Below are 15,963 nucleotides of genomic sequence, written 5' to 3'. Positions count from 1 at the left end.
TTTGCTTCCACATGACCATCCACATGGTCAGGCCAGAACACTGCCCACTTGTCAGCACAAATAGTTAATGTGTTTCTTGGTTCATGAACAATGGCCATCCACACAGCTCTTAATTCAGCCCATTGGTGCTTTCCATAATCCCAGTTTTCCACCATATAGTGTCTGTACTAGGTTGCACAGCTACTGCCATCCACATGGCAGGCTGCCCATGTGCTGACCCATCAGTATACCAAGTGGACCTAGGTGTACTGCCACATCTGTGGACACAGAGACAGCCACTTCAGAAGGACCAGCAGGGAGGGGCAAACACTGTTCTTCCACATAGGAAACTGGTCTCAGGATTACATGCTTTTTTGTACTTAGGGGGTTGTTGTTGAAAATGCTGTGGTGCACAAAAGATAAGTCAAATCTACTTAAAATTTAGGCCTAAGAGTCACCCCCAAGAGAGCCTCTTTTGTTGCTCAGATGTGGCCTCTCTCTCCAGCCAACATGACGAGCAGTCTCACCACCCTCCCCCTCTCTGCGTGGGACATGACTCCCAGGGGTGTGGACCTTCCTGGCAACGTGGGACAAAGATCCTGGAATGAGCTGAGACTCAGCATCAAAGGACTGAGAAAAACCCTAGAATGAGCTGAGAATTAACATCAAGAGACTGAGAGAACCTTCTCGACCAAAAGGGGGAAGAGTAAAATGAGACAAAGTGTCAATGGCTGAGAGATTCCAAACAGAGTGAGAGGTTATCCTGGAGGTTATTCTTACGCATTAAGTAGATATCACCTTGTTGTTCAAGATGTAGTGGAGAGGCTGGAGGGAATTGCCTGAAAATGTAGTGCTGTGTTCCAGTAGCCATGTTTCTTGATGATGATTGAACAATGATATAGCTTTCACAATGAGACTCTGTGAATGTGAAAACCTTATGTCTGATGCTCCTTTTAGCTACTATATCAACAGAAGAGTAGAACATATGGAATAAAAATAAATAATAGGGGGAACAAATGTTAAATTCAGTTTGAAATAGTGGTAAATGAAAGTGAGGGGTAAGGGGTATGGTACGTATAGTTTTTTTTCTCTATTATCATTTTATTTCTTTTTCTGTTGTCTTTTTATTTCTTTTTCTAAATCGACACAAATGTACTAAGAAATGATGAATATGCAACTATGTGATGATATTAAGAATTACTGATTATATATGTAGAATGGAATGATTTCTAAATGTTTTGTTTGTTAATTATTATTTTTTTTAATTATTTTTAATTAATAAAAAAAGTTAAAAAAAAATGCTGTGGTGCAGCAGATAGCTTTCCATCCCATTAATGTGCTTCATTGTGTACTGCCAGAGCGAGGCCTTAATGGCAGCATCACATATCCACCAATGTATGGGGATGGCTGTTCTTAATTTCACAGGGCGTTTCTGAGTTAGACCTTCATCTTACAGTAGGGCATAATAGGCAGCACATGGCTGTTTTTCTAAAGGGCTAGATCACAGTTCAGACCAAAAGCTGATGGAAACTTTCTTTGCCTGTTGCCTTTGCCACAAGCCCCACCCAAAGCCAATATCGGTACTAGACATATCTAATCCACAAGGCACACCTGGTTTCACTCCCTGCAAAACCCATTGGCTTTTTCAAAAGCAGCCTGCTGGGAGGTATCCCATTCCCAGAAATGGCTTTTTCTAATCAAAACATACACAGGATTTAACATTTGGGCTAAGTGAGGAATAAAAGGTTTCCAATACCCCAATAATCCCAAGAAAACCATTAGTTGTTTTGGCATATGCAGCATAGGAAAACAGTGTATCTTATCACTTACTACAAAAGGAATAAATTTTGCCTTTTCCATCCATGCAACACCCAAGAACTTGAGAGGGCAGCCAAAGCAATGCAGTTTATCATGTTCAATTGCCTATCCCCAACTGTTGAAATGAAATAACAATGAACCTGAGACTTCTTTTAGATCTGTAAAAGAGGTGATGGTTAACATGACATCACCAATATAATGAAATAGAGTTACACTTTTCCCCATAGCCAAATCCTTTGCTATGAGTCTCTGGCAAATGGTCGGGCTGTGTAAATAGCTTTGTGGGAGTATGATGAAAATCCTTTGTACTCTTTCCCAGGTGAAGGTGAAATAGGTTGACTGGCCCTATTTAAGAGAATACTAAAGAAAACAATGTGATAATGACATAATTGAATGCCAATTCTTTGTAGTAAAGAGGCAACTTTTGGAACCACTGCTCACAAAGATGGTGTGCCAGTTTGAATCTGCTGTGTACCCCAGAAAAAAGCATGTTCTTTAACCCTAATTCAATATTGTTGGGTGGGATCTTTTTGATTAAGTTGTTTCCATGGAGATGTGTTCCCACCTGTTCAAGGTGGGGTTGCTTACTGGAGTCCTTTAAAAGGGAACCATTTTGGAAAAAGCTTCAGAGCTGACAGAGACAGAGAAGTTTGGAAATGTAGAAAGAAAATGCTCCTGGGGAAGTCATTTGAAGAAATCAATAAAGAAAGCTAGAAGACATTGCTATGTGCCTTTCTAGATGACTGAGAAATCTTGAAAATTATCAGGCCTTTCATGAGTCAAGGTATCTTTCCCTGAATGCCTTAGTTTGGACGTTTTTATGCCCCTGTATCTCTGTAAACTTGTAACTTATTATGTTCCCTTTTTAAAAGCTGTTCCATTTCTGGTATATTGCATTCTGACAGCATTTAACAAAACAACACAGATGGTATTACTTTATTTTCTGCTTCCCCAAATTCTTCTTTTTATCTTTTTACTCATCAGATGAAGAATCTGGGATCCCAAGCTTTTGGGTCCCAGTAAGAGAAAGTCAAGATACACCTCAGCTTCCCCTTGGGGAGTTTACCCCCTCTTACTTCAGCATATGGGCATGCCAACATTTCTAAATTCTTATCTACACAACGTAGCCTCTCATTCAATGCATCCTTCAAATCTATTGATTTCTCTGTCATGCTGAGACAGCCTTCTGTAGCTGGCCATACTGCATACAACAGTGGCCAACTGACTGCAGTGCAGTCAAGCAAGTGGGTGACCCCTCCCCACATCAAAGAGGTAGACCACCTTGAGATTTCTTCCTCACAGTCTTCCTTCCCAGTACTCATGCTTTTTATTGCCAGCAGCTCTTTGGTCTCCTGGCTGTCTTGCTAAATATTCCAACTTAATTTAACCCCAAGACTGAAGGAAATGCCAGGCAGAAAATTATTCATGAGTTTTAGTTAAGAATTTACCAAAAGGAGAAAATTCTTCCTAATGGTGGCTGGTTGGGAAATGGAAGTCAGCACTCCATGCAAAACCAAAAGGAAGGAGGAATGCCAAGGGGGTGATTTGTAAAGTTTAACAGAGTCCTGCAAGATCTGGTTATGAGGGGGTTTCAGCAGACTCTCATGAGATTTGGTTCAGCAGAGTCTTTTGAGAGTTGGTTACCAGGAGTGATTAGGGGAAGGACTTTTATGCCTGTGCTGTGCTCATGCAGGCTGCTATGTGCTTTACACTTCATTCATTCTTTTTCCATAAGGGAGGGTGTCCCAACCCCTAAATTGCCACATCTTCATTCTCATTATTTTTTTATTTATTCATAATAAACTTTAGAAAAACTTGTCAATTTCCAAAAAATCCCTCCTTGAACAATTAAGATTGCGTTCCTATTTAATTAAATTAACCTGTAAGAGTTGACATCTTTTGATGTTGAATCTGCCTGTCAAGAAGGTGGTATGTCGTTCACTTTTAAAAATTCTACATTTGTATTCTTGAGGAGCATTTTGAGATTTTATTCTGAACACTTCCACATTTCTTGTTAAATTTTTCTTGGATACTTTGTCTTTTTTGTTGCTCTTGGAAATGGGTTGCCTTTCCCATTAACTTTTAAAGAAGTTTCACCTGTTTATATGAAGGCCACTGATTTCTCTGTATTAATTTTTATGTCATGACTGTAAGCATGTTTTGTGCACTTTGTGCTGTTGTGTAGGCACACTGCCAAGGAGGGTGAGGGCTGAGCGTCACGCTGCTCTTTCTTGGTCAAGCAATGAGTCCCTACAGCAGCAACCACCAGAGGGTGCCTTCCTCTAAAAGTCTGTTCAGAGGGGACTCCTCTTTTTAGGTTAAACAAAGGTACAGTGTAGGAGAATATTGACCCTAAGTTATCATTTGTAGTGATTGATTCTCTTAGGGTTTCCTGGTCACAATCATACCATCCACTAAGGAATGATAGATTCACCTCCTTCTCAATTTTTAACATCTAATTTCTTTCTCTTGTCTAATCGCTTTGGCTGACACCTCTAGCTCAGTGTTAAATGGTAGTGATGATGGTGCACATTTTCTTTGTTTGTTTGTTTTGTTTTGTTTTTTGCATAGGGAGGCTCTGAGAAATGAGCCTGGGTCTCTGATATGGCAGGTGAGAATTCTGCCACTTGAGCCATTGTTGCCCGCCCCACATTTTGTTGTGTTCCTGACATCTGTAAGAACACCTCAGTGTTTCACCAATTCACTTTTGAATATCAATGCAACTATCTTCAATAAAAATGTGTGTTCTGGTTTACTGCAGTTTCCATAGCACTTACACGGTGCCTGTACAATATAGGCACACAATACATATTTATGGGCTGTGACAGCTAATTTTACGAGCCAACCAGGCCTGGTTATGATTTGTTTGATCAAACACTGACTTCATTTTCAAGTGGAAACAGTTTGTAGATGGGATTGGCATCTACAATCTGTTGACCTTAAGTAAAGGAGATAGCCCGCCATAAGGTGGGTGGGTCTCATTTAATCAGTTAGAAGATTCCAGAGATCAGGAGGGATTCTGCCTCAAGACCAACACTCTACTTCATCCTGAGTTTCCAGATGAAAAATTTTGGACTCAGGAACTCAACATTACTCTCACTGGAAATTCCAGCCTCTAGCCTGCTCCATGGAATTTGACCTTGCCAGCCCTCACAATAATGGCTAATTCCTTAAAATAAATTTCTTTACATATATACATACATACTTATATATTGTTGGCTCTGTTTCTTTAGAGAACCATGCCTGATACACTGAGAGCATAGGTCAATAAATCAATATCCAGCAATAGGTAAAATCAGGACACGTGAGTTTATGCAAGTTATGTCTTTCATTTATATGTTGCTTTTTGGGATTCAAAACACTTTTTATGCACTCATCTTAGCCACACAACAAGCCTTTGAGGGAAGTGGGAATTATTAATCCCATTTTAACATATATATGTTGGGTAGAAAATAGAAGGCTAAGAAGGTTATATGACTACCATAAGAGTCTTATAAATGACAGAGGTCGGAATAAAACCCAAGAATTTGTCTCCAAGTTCAATGATCTTTCTTCCTCCCCACTTCTTTTTCTGTGAAATATAATAGACATGCATAAAAGTGCTTCAATTGTGTATGTATAATTTAATGAATATATATACAGCAACCCTCTGTGTATCCACCACCCTCCAAAACCCCCAGCCCCACCCTCCCAATCAAGAAATGGATCAGTACCTTTCCTGTCACTTGCCATTCCCTAATGCAACTTTACTGCACTTCACTGGAGATCATCTCTAATTTAACATTTAATAATCATGTTCTTGTTTTTCTTTTCATCATTTTACCACCTATGTATAATCTCTAAACAGCATAATTTATTTTTTGCCTGTGTATAATGTTGTCTGTTCCCTTTGTTTGGCTTCCTTTGTTCAAAATTATGCTTGTGTGATACTTCCTTCGGTCATGTATAGCTGTAGTCTGTTGCTTGTATGAGTCCACTGTACTAATTATTCATTTTTCTTGCAGGATGCTTGGACTGTTTCCAGTTTTGGATGTTATGAACTATCTTCTATGAAATTCTTGTACAGGAATCCTGGTGCACATGTGACATATTTCCCTGTTTGTGGTGTGGGTGCATGTGTTGTCGTAGCTATTCCCTGATGGTCTACACTCCCACCCACAGTGAGTACAAATGCCTAGTACTCCACACCTTCCCTAAGTGATGCTTCCATAATGCTTCAACTTCCCCTTTTGTACACAATATCTCATGTGTCCCCAGCCCCGATTTCCTTTGTCCATTCCCCTGCCCCAGATGGCCTTAGACACCAAGTTCCCTCATGCTTTCCCTCATTCTAAAACTACCCTGAGGAGGCAGCATCAGCTTTTAACCGTTATTCTAGATACAAAGATCCATTTAGAGGGTGGACATCAGCGAGACAGGCATTCCTGAGAAGACCAAGTGTTGCAGGGTGACAATGGAGACCTGTGATAGGCTTGGGGCCTCAGCTGGTCACTTACCCAGGAGCTGGTAAAGTATTTTTGGTGTCTGGTTCCACTGCTGAGTCAGAAAATCTCGTGCTCACTAATGGGGGCTGGCTGACCCCTCCCAACTCCATGCAGAAGTCTCTGATTGAGGTATCACTTTCCATACTTTCTGCCTTGGCTTCCACCACCTGGGGTCTCTGTGCTTCCTCAGGTGTCCCAGGAACCTGCAGGCACACAGAGTCCTTCTAGGTCTTGGGAGTCCATTGTCTCATCTCCATGATCTCATAGGATAGCACGCATCTATCCTATACTTGAATATCTCCTGCAACATCTCTTCTTTATTACAAAAGATGAGCAGGAGGCCCCAGCAGAGTCACACTTCAGCCCCAGAACCTAGAAGACAGAGGAAGTTCTGATGAGAAGAGAAGTAAAGGGGAGGTAAGTGACCAGGACAGGGACCCTGCACAATGTGGAGGAGTTCTGAGAAACAGAGGGAGGGCAGCTAGGGTGAATTGAGCTGCTCAAAGCTTTGCTAACATATGCTCATGCACACATGCCTGGCTGGCTTGCTCACTCCTCTGCTGGTCTCCTTCCTCAGTATCCATCCCCACTCTCAGCTGGAGTCACCAGGTACCTAGTAATGTCTCCTTGCATCTCAGGTAATCACAGCGTAATAAGCCTGAGGCTCTGATCAAATTTGAATTATAAAAGAATTAATCATAGTTATGACAATTTCTTTCTAAAGTGGGAAAGTAGACACAAGTAGAAGATTTTGAGAGAATCAAGAGTGAAGATTCTTTGGAGGTCCCTAATTTTAATGGGCTCAAAGAGTGGTGGATTAAAGCTATATGCACCCCAGAAAAACATGTTCTTAAGTCTGATCCCTTCCTGTGGGTGTGAACCCATTGTAAATAGGACTCTTTGATGAGGTTACTTTAGTTAAGGTGTGGCCCACCTCATTCAGGATGGGGCTTGATCCTCTTACAGCCCTGTGTAAATGGAATTGTTCTAGTTTGCTAGTTGCCAGAATGCAACATACCAGAAACAGAATGACTTTTAAAAAGGAATTTAAAGAGTTGCTAGTTTACAGTTATAAGGCTGAGAAAATGTCCCAATTAAAACAAGTCTATAGAAATGTCCAATCAAAGGCATCCAGGGAAAGATACCTTGGTTCAAGAAGGCCAATGAAGTTCAGGGTTTCTCTCTCAAATGGAAGGGCATATGGTGAATACGGTCAGGGTTTCTCTTATCTGGAAGGGCACATGGCGAACAGGGTGTCATCTGCTAGCTTCCTCTCCTGACTTCCTGTTTCATGAAGCTTCCTAGGAGGCATTTTCCTTCTTCATCTCCAAAGGTCGCTGGCTGGTGGGCTCTGCTTCTCATGGCTATGTCATTCTGCTCTGTTCTCTCAAAATCTCTCTCATTCTCCAAAATGTTTCCTCTTTTATAGGACTTCAGAAACTAATTAAGACCCACCCAAATGGGTAGAGACATGCCTCCAGCTAATCCAGTTTAACAACCACTCTTGATTAAATCACATCTCCAGGGAGGTGATCTAATTACAGTTTCAAACATAAAATACTGAATAAGGATTAGAAGAAATGGCTGCCTTTACAAATGGGATTAGGATTAAAACATGGCTTTTATAAGGTACATACATCATTCAAACCAGCACATGCCACCCTCTGGACTCTAAAAAAGGCATGTTTTCCCCATATACAAAATACATTCATTCCATAACAATATCAGAGAACCTTAAAGCATTCTAGGAACATTTCAAATACAACACAAGGTTAAAACCAGCACAAAATTTCAAAGTTAGTTACAAGCATGGTCTGTTCTAAGGCAAAATTATCTTCTGATTTTGGACCTATAAAAATTCAAAACAAGTTATTTGCTGCCAACATACACAAGAAGAACATTCATAGGATACATATACCCATTTCTATAGAGAGGAAGGAAACCAGGGGTCACCGGACCCATATAGTGCAAAAACCTGCAGGGCAAAGTCCATTAGATTTCAAAATCTGAAAATCATTTATCTTCGGGGCTTCTGAAAGCAGCAGTCCCACCCTTTCCAAGGGCCCAGGGCCTGCCTCTCTCCAAATGCACCCTTGAGGGATATTGGGGAGACCACCTTTTTCTTGATTCCACCCTCTCCAAGGATCGGGGCTGCACCCAGGCTCTCTGCCATCTCTGGGGCACACGCTCAACCCCTCCATGTGGTGGTGGCAGTCAGGCTCTCCCCAAACCCCATGGAATGTGCTTCACTCTCTCCAAGGTTGAGGCAGCATAACTCTTCCACTGCAACGAGGTGGAAGGTCCATCCTCTGCCTTTGGGGCAAACTCACCCTCTTCATGGGCTTGGGTGGGTCCGCTCTCTTGACCTGAGGCTTCTTGACTTCAGACCTCAGCCTCCATGGTTGTGCATCTGAAGTTATTTTTCCTCCATTTTGTCCCTTCTCTGAACCCCCCAGTCCAGACTGGCAGCAGCTCTGTTTATACAGGTCCCTCAGCACTGTCGTTGGCTTTCTATGCAGTAGCCTTGGATCATGCCCATCAGACGTAAGGAGTTTCCACAAATCCTTCTTAAATAACTCCGTGTCAAATCCTGGCTTTCTCTGAAATGGCTGGGTGATTCCACATTTGGCCAAATCTTTATGTGGGGCACTATTCTCCGGAGTCCTCCTTCCTGGAAACCCAGAATTTTCCAGAACATCAATTTCTGGTTTCTTTGTACCCAAGAGTTCAGTTCTCAACTTATCTCTTTCCTGTAACATTTCATTATAAGTTGTGAGGAGAAACCAGGCTGCACTTTCGACATTTAATTTGAAGATTTCTTCTGCTAGATACCAAGTTCATGGCTTTGAAAATCAGCCTTCCAGCCAAAGCCATATGCCAATTTTGCCAGATTATCTGCTATTTTAAAACAAGGCTCATCTTCTTTCCAGTTTGTAATGACACACACATAATTTCTGTGTACAGCCTGGTCAAAGGTATCTGTAGAATCCACATTTATATGAAGAGTGATCATCCAGGTGGGCTGGTTAACTGACTTCTTTTTAAGATGCTGAAGTTTTTATTGGCCACCCATTTCCCAAAGGACACCCTGTGTCTGCTGCCTCAATGCCTCAGAACTTTGGTGTCGTTCGTCTCAGATACCACTTTGCTGTCTACGATCCTGTGAGTGGTGGTCTTGTGGATGGTTTGCATGGAGTTGCTGCTGACCATGGCATCACTGAGACTGAAGTTCTCCCTGTCTTGTTACAGGCAGTGGTAGGTGGTCATCTCAGCCTCCACTTTGACCTTGATGTTCAGCAGGGCCTTGTAATCTTGGGCCTGGCCCTGCCCCTCTGCCCAGGTCTGTGTCGGCTCTGACTCCAAGTTCAGCAGGACCCCGTTGAGGTGCTCCATCTGCAAGGTGCAACAGGCTTCCACCTCCCACAGGCTGTTCTACAAGCTGGCCTTCAGATTTCTCATGAAATCCAGGTCAATATCCAAGGACTGGACAGTACGTCTCAGCTCCATGTCATTTCTGCAGCTTCTCTCTCAGCAAATTGAGAGGTGACCACTGTGGTGCTCTCTTCTACCTGCTGAGACCAGTACTTGTCTAGTTCCTCTCAGTTCTTCTGAGCCAAATCATCATACTGGACCTGTATGTCTGCCATGATCTTGCTGAGGTCCTGAACCTTGGGGGCATCCACCTCCATGGTCAGCACAGAGCTGGCAATCTGGGCTTGTAGGCCCTTTACTTCCTCCTGATGGTTCTTCTTCACAAAAAGCAGCTCCTCCTTGAGAGTCTCGATGTCATTCTGCAGCTGCAGCTGAGTGATGTGGTGTCATCGGTGACCCTAAGGAGCCCATGTATGTCATTCTCCACAGACTGTGTATGGCCAGCTCAGTCTCATGCTTGACTCTGAAGTCATCAGTAGCCAGTTGGCACTGTCAATCTGCAGAAGGATGTGGGCTTTACGCATGGAATTTTCAAAGATCTGAGCCCTCAGTTCCTTGAGGGTCGTTAGGTAGTGGCCCCAGTCCCTGACCTGGGGTCCTTTCTTCTCCAAGCGTTCCTAAATTTTGCCCTCCAGTATCTGATTCACAGTTTTCAGACTCCTTGCCCTGTCCAGGTAGGAGATCAGCCAGTTGTTCAGGGCCTGCATGGTCTCCTTCTCTCCCTGGATGCCTTTTATTCCCGTCTGACCATCCCCCTGTCCAGACCCCTGGCTCCCCATCTGCCCCTGGAGCTAGAGGAGCAGGACATGGAGATCCGGGAGCCCAAGCCATTGTGCCTGGATAGATGGTGGCCACACTGCTGGCCGGCTGGACCTGGTGCCTGGGCAACTGGATGGAGCCCAGGAATTGGTCGTTGGTGTAGAAGGTGGTGGAGTGGGTCATGAAACTTATGTTGTCTGGGGAGGAAGGTGAGAGGCCAGGACTCAGGATATGGCCATAGACTCTGGTTAACTGATATTTTTTTTCAAGTTTTAAAATATGAATGACCATCTATCTTCAACACCTTGCAATATTGATGCTCCTCTGTTCTTCCTTTTGCAAAACTGATGTTTAAGAAAAGTTTTATTGAGATATATCCACATACAGTACAATCCAAGTTGTACAATCAATGGCTTTTAGTATAATCACAGAGTTGTGCATTCATCACTATAATCAATTTTAGAACATTTTTATTACTCCAAAAAGAAGAAAAACCATACCCCTTAGCAATCACCTCTTAATCCCCCTATCTTTCCACAGTCCTACATAACCACTAATTTAATTCTGTCTCCATAGATTTATTTATATTTAGACAATACTAAAAAATGCAATTAACTATAGTCCATAGATGGCATTAGGTGTATTTTTCTCATATGTCACTCTATTTTTAATACCTTGTAATAGTGCTGCATATTTGTCACAGTTCATGAAAGAATATTCTTATATTTATACTATTCACCACAGACTTCATACATATTAGGGTCCTTTGTTTTATCCTCTAGCTTTTCTCTAGAAATATATGACCTAAAATGACCCTTTTCAACCGCATTCACCCACATAATTTAGTGCTGTTAATTATACTCACTGTAATGTGCTACTATCACCTCTATTCATTTCCAAACATTTACAATCAACCTAAATATAAATTATGCACAAATTAAGCATCAGCTCCCCATTCTCTACCCCCATTTTATCTCCTGGCAACCTATATTCTAGATCTAACTTTATGACTTTGCTTATTATACTTAATTCACGTTAGTGAGATCATCTAGTATTTGTCCTTTTGTGTTTGGCTTATTTCACTCAACATAATATCCTCCAGGCTCATTCCTGTTGTCAGATGCATCAGGAGTTCAGTCCTTACAGCTGAACAAGATGCCATCACATGTATCTACCATTTTGCTTATCAAGTCATCATTTGGTGGACACTTCAAAGATAGGTTGCTTCCATCCTTTGGCAATTGTGAATAATGCCACTATGCACATTGGTGTGAAAATGTCTGTTTGAGTCCCTGTTCTTCTGAGTATACCTCTTAGCAGGATTGGTGGATCATAAGACAATTTTATACTTTACTTCCTAAGAAGCTGTAAAATGGTCTTCCATAGCAGCTGCACCATTTTACATTCCTACCAGCAGTGAAGGAGTCTCCTGTTTCTCCATATCCTCTCCAACACATTTCTGTTATTTTTATAGTAGCCATTCTAGAGGGTGAGAAATGGTATCTCATTGTGGTTTTGATTTACATTTCTCTAATGGCTAGTGATGTTGAGCATCTTTTCATGTGCCTTTTGGCCATTGGTATTTCCTCTTTGGAAAAAATGTCTATTCAAATCTTTTTCCCACTTAAAAATCACTTTATCTTTTTATTGTTGAGTTGGAGGATTTCTTCATATATTCTGGATATTGATCCTTAAATGTTATTGGTTTCCAAATATTTTCTCCCATTGCAGAGGCCAACTTTTCAATTTCTTGGCAAAGTCCTTTGAAGCACAGAAGTTTGTAATTTTGAGGAGGTCCCATTTTATCTATTTTTCCTTTCATTGTGCTATGGGTGTAAAGTCTAAGAAACCATTGCCTACCATAAGATCTTGAAGATGCTTCCCTTTATTTTATTCTAGGTGTTTTATGGTCCTGGTGCCTATATTTAGGTGTTTGATCCATTTTCAGCTCATTTTTGTATAAAGCGTTAGGTATCCTCTTTCATTGTTTTGCATTTGGATATCCAGTTCTCCTAGCACCGTTTGATGAAGATTCCATTCTATCCTAGTTGAGTGGACTTGGAGCCTTATCAAATATCAATTGACCATAGATATGTCTATTTATGAACTCTCAATTTAATTCCATTGATCAGAATGCCTAGCTTTAGGCCAGTACCAAGCTGTTTTGACCACTGTAGCTTTGTAATATACTTCAAAGTAAGGAAGTATGAGTCCTCCAACCTCGTTCTTCTTTTTCAAGATGTATTTGGCTATTTGGGTCTTCTTACCCTTGCAAATAAATTTGGTAATTGGTTTTTCCATGTCTGCAACATAGGTTGTTGGGACTTTGATTGGGATTGCATTGAATCTATAAATCAATTTAGTAGAATTGGCATATTAATGATATTTAGAGTTCCAATCCATGAACACAGGCTGTCTTTCTATTTATTTAAATCTTCTTTGATTTAGTTTAGCAATGTTTTCTGTGTACAAATCCTTTATATCCTTGGTTAAATTTTTTTTCCTAGATATTTTATTTTATTCTTTTAGTTGCTATTGTAAAAGGAATTTTTCAAATCAATTTCCTTCTCAATTTGCTCATTACTAGTGTATAGAAACACTACTGATATTTGTATATTGATCTTGTGTCCCACTACTTTGCAGAACTCATTTATTAGCTCTGGTAGTTAGCTATAGATTTTGGGGGGATTTTCTATATGTAAAATGATGTCATCTGCAAATAGTGAAAGTTTTACTTCTTCCTTTCTAATTTGGGTGCTTTTTATTTCCTTTTCTTGCCTAACTGCTCTAGCTAAAACTTCCAGCACAATGTTGAATAGTAGTGGTGACAGTGGGCATGCAATGAATGCGACTGAAGTATACATTTAAAATTGGTTAAAATGGGAAATTTTGTGTTATATAGATGTTGCCACAATTTAAAAACAAAGAAACACACAAATAGAACCCCAAAAACTAACTGGCCTCTGTTACACAGTCCCAGAGGACACCTCCTCTTTGAAGTTGTCACCTCTCTGTGTGATATTGTCTTTAATATTTGACACTGTTAATCTCAATACAGGTGGGCCAGCAAATCTGGTCCCTGAAGTCTGCTGGTTATAAAAATATTGCTGGTTCCATGGCCCAGAGCCTGATGTGGCCTGCAGCTGCCCAGGTCCCAGTCCTGGGGAGAATGGAAACCTTCTTCCTGGGGAGCCCTTGTGATTATTTTTAGACGGTCCTTGCCGGGATTGACTTATGGCTGGCGCAGTCACTCAGTGGTTAATGTCACTGACCCTCCTTCCATTGCTCAACCCTTCACAGCCTGTAAGTCAACTTTGTGGCTCTTTTCTGGAAGGTCTCCAAGTTTTCACTGTTCTGAACTCGGGGTGCTCCAAATGCCTGCGGTTTTCTCGATGGGGCTGTATCAAGGGGCTGGGACCTGTGGAATAAAGAAAGCCTTGTTCCCTTCCAGGCACACACTCTTCTCCCTCTTTGTATGCACTTGATGTATCCTACTTTTTTTTTTTAAATACTCGTTGTGGCTACCTTACATCACTTATTTATCCATGTTTTGCTTTTCACCGACACACCTAAACCTTTCCTGGAATCGTTGCTCTCCAGACATCTCCCCATTCTTTATACTACCACAACAGCTGGAATTAACCAACAGTGATGTGGCCTCCTCCTTTCCAGGGGACTTTGATGTGGCCATACGGTGAGCTTTTCCCAGGCAAAGACGTGTCTAAAACGGGGTTTCTTCTCAGCTTGGGAGAACTTTAGACCTAGTTCTCTTTGTCTTTGTCTATTATCACAGAATCTCTCTGGAAATGAGAAAAACTGAATTTTTATTTCAAAGCAAAAGAGGACCCCTCTTCCCTCAGGTTATAGATGAAAAGACAATCTACCTATAGCCCTTGTGTCACTTTCTCTCCAGTCTTCTCTGTCCATTTCTTTATATCATCTGATCTTTTTTCCTGCTCCTTGCAAATTACTCAGTAAAATCATGGAGTGTTAGAGCTAGAAGGACTATATATCTTGCTTTTTTATTTTAGGAACCAGGAATCTGAGCTCAGAGGAATCTGACTTGGCTGCAGTTGTGTTTGGTGACTAGTAGAACCCAAAAAGGATGAGCTTTCTTAGTCATTTGTCCAAGCAGCTAATAAACAATCAATGAATTGAGATGTGGGCAAGAACTCACTGGGCATTTTCCCCAAATGTCTCATCCTCAATTTATGAAGAGAGAATTTGTGTGATTTTCCTGTGCATGGCTGCTAGGCTTAAATTCATCATACCCGGCCTAGCCTCTGTGGAAAGGACTGTGGTCAAAAGCTGACTAATTCATCAATGGATTTATGATCTGTTCAGAGCCCACATAAGAAATGGAAAGAACCTTTGGCCGTTCTGTGACAACAGCAGGATTTATTTGGTACTAGATGGTTACCATAGAGCAACTCTGCAATTTGTTGTATATAAGGTCTTTGCAACGGTGGAATTTCAGACCTGTGGCATTATTGTCTTTGGAGAGATGGTGGAATACCCCACTCAATTATCAATTGTGCTTGGACAAGTCATAAATTCCAGCAGAGAAATGCGGAAAGCAAAATAGGTAGGTTTTCTTCTTGAACACACTGGCTTGTGTTTTTAATCCCTCTCCACCCCCTACTTGCATCCCACCAACTTTTCCATGTGGTTCCTGAGAGCATATTTTTTGACTTGCTCAAAAAACAGATTTTCTACGTAAGAAAACAAAAAAATAAACGTAGAAAATAAATACCACTGATGGCTGTTGTGTCAGGCTGCTCTGTGCCAAGGGCTGGCTTTGCTTCTTGGAGCCGGACATTATGGCCAGAAGTGGGCCGCTGGGCCCCTAGGCCATGGGCCTCCTGCATCTGCCCTCAGGACTCACCATTCCTTCTTTCCGGGATGTCTGGCCACAAAGGTATCACAGGCACTCCTTGTCGTTCCCAGGACAATTGTTTCTTTTACGTCAAAGGCCGCAATTTGGAAAAACAACATCAGGCTTCGAGGCTGCAGTTCATGTTTCCCAATGCTTTCTTTTGACAGCTCAACTCAATTTTATAACCATTGAGTTCCCTCCCTTTGATGCCTGTTTTCAGATATTCTTCCTTTTGGGGGACTTTTGACCTGTCCCTGGATGCTTCCAAACCTCAGCTGGATTATGGAATACCACGAGCCAGGGGCTCAGCTTTGTGTCTAGGGGACAGATTTCCACCTTGCAAATCTTTCCCAAATTAGCCTTTTGTGGACTAGAGACTGTGCAGCCTGGGAATGGATGCGTGGTCACTCTGAATCCCTCACGCTGTCCCAGATCAGGGTCCTGCCTGGGGTGGGGTGGAGGGGAGGACCTGGGCAGTGAATGTCCTGGGAGAAGGATGAGTGGTCTTTTCCCTTTGGTTTATAAGCACTCAGGCCTCGACCTATGCAGGGAGAGCTGGTTACAAGAGGAGTCCTAGAAGGAGGAGGCAACTCAGTGCCAAAGTGATGCTGTCAG

At 41.8% G+C, this 15,963-nt stretch overlaps 1 pseudogene; it reads right to left on the bottom strand.

Moving 5' to 3' along the window:
- Positions 1 to 9,383: 9,383 nt before the first annotated feature.
- On the bottom strand, positions 9,384 to 15,340 carry LOC143668750 (keratin, type I cytoskeletal 18 pseudogene; annotated as a pseudogene).
- Positions 15,341 to 15,963: the final 623 nt, after the last annotated feature.

Source organism: Tamandua tetradactyla, chromosome 25, assembly GCF_023851605.1.
Source record: "Tamandua tetradactyla isolate mTamTet1 chromosome 25, mTamTet1.pri, whole genome shotgun sequence".
Classification (NCBI taxonomy): Eukaryota; Metazoa; Chordata; class Mammalia; order Pilosa; family Myrmecophagidae; genus Tamandua; species Tamandua tetradactyla.
This window is presented reverse-complemented; position numbering and strand designations above follow the sequence as displayed.